Genomic DNA, 6,000 nt, shown 5'->3' on the forward strand with positions numbered 1-6,000 from the left:
CAAAAGGCATTTCAAATTTCTTGGCAATCAAAGCCAGTTTTCTTCAAGTATTTACAAATTTAATCTAGGGTAGTATTGCAGCCAAATCTTTCCAAAATCCTGATTCAGCTAGGCAACAAGCTTTCTTAATTAGCTTTCCTATCTTTTCACAAATTATAATTAATATATTTTATTTTTCTCATATTTTTTCTCTTTTCAAAGCCAAACAAGCTTTTTGTAATGAAGCATAGGTGGTTCCCTTTAATAATACATTGCCTTAAGCAAATTAGTTGGCCTAGCCGAAATTGAACTGAACTGTACATTAGCTAGTGGTACGAAAACAAACAAACAAACAAACAAACAAAAAACAATGTGCTCTCAGTTTCTCTCTTCCTGGAAGCAGAAAGTCTAAGCATTGTCTGTTTAAAGCAATAAATAATGAATACAATTGATAGGGCTAAAATATTGGGGATATCTTGCCATTCCTTCTCTCAGATAGTCTTTCCCCACATGCTCAAACCACATACCTGATGGGCCACCCTGTAGTCCTCACAGATCTTTGAGCATGCACACACATTCCAGCTTTTACAGGAGAGGCAGAAGATGATGCAGATCAGCTGTTTTTTGGCATAATCTTTTCCTCCAACTCAAGGTTAGACTCAAAGAACAAAAACGTTCCTTTGAATCCCACAAATTCATTGGTTGTGTCTGTGTGGATTGTTAGGTTATGGGACACAAAGCAAGATAAACCACTAATTGCTACACAACCCACACCTACATATCCATGTTTTTAAGATGCTGTTGCTCAGTGTCACATGTCCACAGTTTTCTAAGGCCAAACGTGAATAAACTTCATATCCCATTAAACTTTGCTGTATGAGAATTTTGACCCCACAAGGAAGAATTGTCACAGCCTTGTTTGCCTGATATTTATTACTGATGTTACCGTTAATTTAGCATGGCACACAGAAGGAGCATAGTCATTTCACCTACACTCCAATTACAAGTATTGCATTTGCCCTTGAAAATGTATAGGACAGACATCAGTCTCCTCCCTTACAGTGTTCCAGGACTTACTCATTCACGGCACCACATGGAGAGCATTTAAGCAATCTGGGTGCAGGGCAGAGAAAGACTTATGCATAAAGTTAGATTTAGGCACAAAGAACAGATTAGATGCTACTGAAAAGTGTATTTAAATCTTGCTGTCAGGAAGACCAACAGAGTATCGATTGCGGTGAATTTCCCAACAGCCAAGATTTAGGTCTACTTAGAGGAGAAGCAATTACTAAAAAAAGAATGAGATCAGAGTTCATGAAAAGCACTGAATTAACTAGCAGTGGAAACTCTCCAATGTTTAGATTTATCCCCATGTTATACACTAGGAATCCATACGCATGGCAGTGAAAGAGCTGTACCTACAAAAAAAACCTTCAAAATTAAGAAGTGTCATGTCTGAATTGGTAAAAACAAAACAAAACAAACAAACAAAAAAAACATATAAAGTATGACTTTTAGAGAAGACAGGCTTTCTTATGAAAGAATAAAACTACAAAAGTGACCTTTCTGTTAAAAAAGCAAATATTAGTTAACTTTTTCAACTTGAAGCAAAAGCTCTTGAGAGTTGGGCTGTCTGAAAACACCACAAGGAGATCAGAAATTCTCTCCTTAACAGTGGTTCTAGGTATATACCATATTTGTCTCATGGAATTACATAAATAGTTGCTCTAGTAGCTCAGCTTCAATGGAAGTCCCATTAGTAGTATCACAGAATCACAGAATCTCTAGGTTGGAAGAGACCTCCAAGGTCACCCAGTCCAACCTCTGACCTAACACTAACAGTCCCCACTAAACCATATCCCTAAGCTCTACATCTAAACGTCTTTTAAAGACCTCCAGGGATGGTGACTCCACCACTTCCCTGGGCAGCCCGTTCCAATGTCTAACAACCCTGTCGGTAAAGAATTCCTTCCTAAGATCCAACCTAAAACTCCCCTGGTGCTACTTTAGCCCATTCCCCCTTGTCCTGTCACCAGGCACGTGGGAGAACAGACCAACCCCCACCTCGCTACAGCCTCCTTTAAGGTACCTGTAGAGAGCAATAAGGTCGCCCCTGAGCCTCCTTTTCTCCAGGCTGAACAAGCCCAGCTCCCTCAGCCGCTCCTCGTAGGACTTGTTCTCCAGGCCCCTCACCAGCTTCGTTGCCCTTCTCTGTACCCGCTCAAGCACCTCGATGTCCTTCTTGTAGTGAGGGGCCCAAAACTGAACACAGTACTCGAGGTGCGGCCTCACCAGAGCCGAGTACAGGGGGACGATCACTTCCCTAGCCCTGCTGGCCACACTGCTTCTTATGCAAGCCAGGATGCTGTTGGCTGCGTTGGCCACCTGAGCACACTGCTGGCTCATATTCAGCAAAATTTCAACCAAATGTAGTATTTCCCATATTAAGTCGCATAGTAGTATGCAAGTGCTAAAAATGCTGATGGCTGCCTTACTGCTTGAGATGTGACCACAAATCATATTCTCCTCATGTCTAGCACTCTAACTACATTTTTGGTCATACTAATAATTGTGACTGAGGGTATGTTTTAAATTAATTAAGTTAAATGACTTTGAATTAAAGCAAGATTTTTTTCTCCTCTTCTGAAGACTGATGTTGTACCCAACCAGCACCAAAAAATGTTCGAACTTGGTGGAACCATTTTAGTTTCAGGAAGATTCAGCACTCAAACAGTTGAAAAATTCCTAAGGCCACTAGAAAGTGGTCATTATTAACAACTCTTCCTAACAGGAAAATGGTATCTGAAGCTACTTCGTATGGTTAGATCTTTTTTTATTATTATTAGAGAAAATCTGTATTTGTTTGTTTGTTTTTTTGTTTGTTTCATTGGTTGGTTGGCTTGGTTTTGTTTGTTTGGTTGTTGTTGTTGTTGTTGTTTTTTAATTGCACTAGTTTCAAATCACTCAAGACTGAAAAATTTCTTTGCCAAATTTCATAAGTACAGACTATTTTATTTCCAATTTACAAAACTTCACAAACACAAACTAATGCATGCTGACAGTAGGTGTTATAATAATGGAAATTCAAATGTTACCATTGCAATAAAATATTTTCCTGTTTTCAGTGGGCATCAGATGAAGGAAAAGATGAAAGCTTCAAGTATAACCATTTTACTAGATCTATCAACATGTGATAAAGGAATTAATTCTCAGTTTACATACTGTAATGTTTCAAAGAAGATGTAGCTCCTTTCCTTGATGAAATGACCTGATAGGATGGGCAAATTATATGTTTAGTGTACAAAACAGAAACTCAAGCCATCTGAGTACAGTGTTTACCCTAATCACTAGTGTAGTATAATACAGGGCAACTTATTTACTGCCTTAGCTCTGTTTACTCTTAGAAACGTTTAGCTCTTCCTACTGGTTGACTCACCCACAAAATTTCATTGTCTAGCATAATAAAGTCTTTTCCTAGTAGGTACTTCTATTTTGCAAATCACAATAGTAACTGTGAAACAGAAGGAACTGCCTTTCCATCTTTCATTTCATTTTGAAGTGCAGAATTCAAAGAGCGCAGACCAAGAAAATTCATCCTACATTCTGCTTAAACCTTTGAGCCTTTTTTTTCCAAATCATGAGGCACCTGTGAAGACGCAGAACCGGACCATGAGAATAGCTATCCATAGGGATGTAGCTGGAACTTAGGCTGGGAAAATCTGAGCTCAAATCACAGTAATGATGATTAGGACGTGATACCCTCAATCTCCTGTTCAGTATTTACATTGTCAAGGCAGTTTGGCAAGAACCCCATCTAGATGGGAAGCAAGGCAGAGATATTGTTGTGACCACATCCTGTAATTCAAGAATCCACGCCTCACAGACCAGTGCTATCAGGGAGGCTACACTTGCTTTGTGTATTAGGTCAAGGTATACCTTAGCCAGGTTGTTCCATGTGGGATGTTTCTGACATCTGTGCTCTATCTTTGCCCTGTCTGTCCACTTCTATGATTTCTCTCCCTTTGATTGGCCTAAAATGTGCAATGTGTTCCCTGTCTATTTCCAAAAATATGCTGCCTCTCTAAAGCAGATTTCAGCTGTGAAGGCCATGAGGTGAACAAATTATTTTTTGCCCTTTATCAAGGGATTTGACATCCCTTTGGAGTCAAACAGTCTCCAGACAGGTATTTACAGACACGAGATAGAAGGACTGATACATAATCAATGTGGCCAAGCATACGTGGCATATTTTAGCTGCAGGAACACCACATTCTCATCACAGCAACTCAAATATATATGTTTTTAAAAGACCAGTAAAGCTTCATACTAACTATTAAACAAGATGAGAAGAGAAGAAATAGTCTATGAGTATAATCTGGGAGATTTAATGTTGCAGCCAATAGCACTTTGGTAGTTGTTTAATCATTTTAAATAGAGTAGCTTTAGAAATGAAGCAGGTCATCCCTTAGGGTTTTTTGAATTCTCCACTGTAGGTTCTCCTCACCTAAGAATATAATGTCAACTAAATTTAATCTGTCAGGAAAAAATGCTTCGAGTTAACTGTTTTTTTTTTTTCCTTTCAATTTCCTTTCAGCCAGTTTAGCTACACTTTTGAAGTAGAGGTGAAATATTGTTGGAAAAACCACACCAGGCCCACTTTTCAAACTGACTGCAATGTGTATAGCATACCTATGGTTGCAGCTTTGCAAAATTTTGATAAATGAGACAGAAAATACAGGCAAACATCTCTGTAAAAAATACAAGGAACAATATTCTAAAGATCATTTTAAATAATAAAATATACTTGGCACTGCTATTGAAAGGAAAAAAAATAAATAAATAAAAGCAAATACAGAGAGGAATTGAACCCAGTGCTGTCCAAACTGTAGCACTGCTCACCCTTGCATTTCATTTAAAAAAACATATTTTTGCCTGTTTAGGGATTATTCCTTTTTACCTAATCCTCTTTAAGTATCACAAAGCCAACACTAGAATATGAAGCCAGCAGTATCCCCTGCAGAGGCTGCAGCTGTCACTTCCAAAACAGCATTTCTTTGGAAACCAATAAACAGCCTCACCTTTAACAATCTGTTAAAGATCATATTCCCAGGGTGCTATCTATTCTGTTTTATGTGTGATCATTGCCCAATTTGTACTTAGTATGTTATTAGTGCTGCAAGATATTTTCCATGAGAGGGTGCAAGCTTTCAAGCTCTTGCTGGATAAAAGATGAAGTTAAAGGCTTTCAGCTCTTAAGGGAGAGATATTTGTAAATGTTTGGTTTTTATGGAACAGATCTGTTTTTGTCCAATCATAGAATGATAGAATCGGAAGGGACCTCAAAGACCTCTAGGTTCACTCCAATTTGGCTATTCGATGGTCAATGTGATCCAAGTTTGTGTGAGCAGATTTCAAAACAGAGAGATGTAAATATTACAGAAGTAATCGTCATACTTAGTACCTGGATTGCCAGGCACATTCAGCAAGTCAGACACTGACAAGCTGTGGAAAGAATCTCTTTTTATATCTTACTGCAGCTCTTTTGTTTTGAGATCTAAGCAAACTAGCTGATGCTAGATGCTACCTCTGACATTCTTTACAGAACTGTAAGAGCCTTCAGCTCTTCAGACTTAATCTGGCATTTACCATGGAATGCAAATTAATAAACTAAACAGAGTTAAAATGTATGTTATTATCTTGCTGAGGAACTGCTTACTTAAACCTTGAGATATCATTTTATTTTAATTAATATGGAAATAAAACTTATTTGTGAATGCCAACGTCTTTTAAAACACCACTAAAAATAGCTTGTACTTTATGGCATATCTTGGGGCACACATCCCCAAGATTTACAAAGACAAAAATTGCCACATTTTACAGATAGCAGAGGAAATGAGGTGACTGCCCAGTACCACCATGAGTCTGTAGAAACCAGAACTAGGACACAGATCTCTTAATTCCTTGTTTTTCTGCTGCTCTCACAGTGGTCAGCCAATTTGGTAGCATTTTTGTAGAATGAAC

Source organism: Aythya fuligula, chromosome 9, assembly GCF_009819795.1.
Source record: "Aythya fuligula isolate bAytFul2 chromosome 9, bAytFul2.pri, whole genome shotgun sequence".
In the NCBI taxonomy this organism is placed as follows: domain Eukaryota; kingdom Metazoa; phylum Chordata; class Aves; order Anseriformes; family Anatidae; genus Aythya; species Aythya fuligula.